We start from the raw sequence: 456 nt of genomic DNA, 5'->3' as shown, positions 1-456 counted from the left end.
ATTCACAATGATGAAACTGCTCGGATTTAACCTTTAAGGGTTAAAGAGTTTAATCAATGTCAATGTCTGATCTTCTGAAGGCGATAAAGAACAGTCTGTCTAGCGATACCCAACAGAACATCACTTTGTCAAGCCACAAAGCGCCCAATAGCTTGTCAAGTAAGCTACCAGAAACCTCTTTGTGGTTAGAACTCAGCTCCTTCCTGCTTGACCTATTATTTGATATTTGACCACTTGGTTGCAAGACACTTGCTCTTTCCAGCTGAAATGTCACTGGGGCATCTTGTCAGCTCCCCGACATCTCGGCCTGACATACAATTTTACTTTTGTGTGCTACAAGGCAGAAAATGCAGGGCAATGGCCTTGCTTTAAATTCTGTCAGCATCAAAGATAGGCATCACTCTTGGGTCCTACCAACAACAACAAAAAAGAAGTCTATTTGAAGGTCAAAACAGC

This window comes from Meleagris gallopavo, chromosome Z (genome assembly GCF_000146605.3).
Source record: "Meleagris gallopavo isolate NT-WF06-2002-E0010 breed Aviagen turkey brand Nicholas breeding stock chromosome Z, Turkey_5.1, whole genome shotgun sequence".
In the NCBI taxonomy this organism is placed as follows: Eukaryota; Metazoa; Chordata; class Aves; order Galliformes; family Phasianidae; genus Meleagris; species Meleagris gallopavo.
This window is presented reverse-complemented; position numbering follows the sequence as displayed.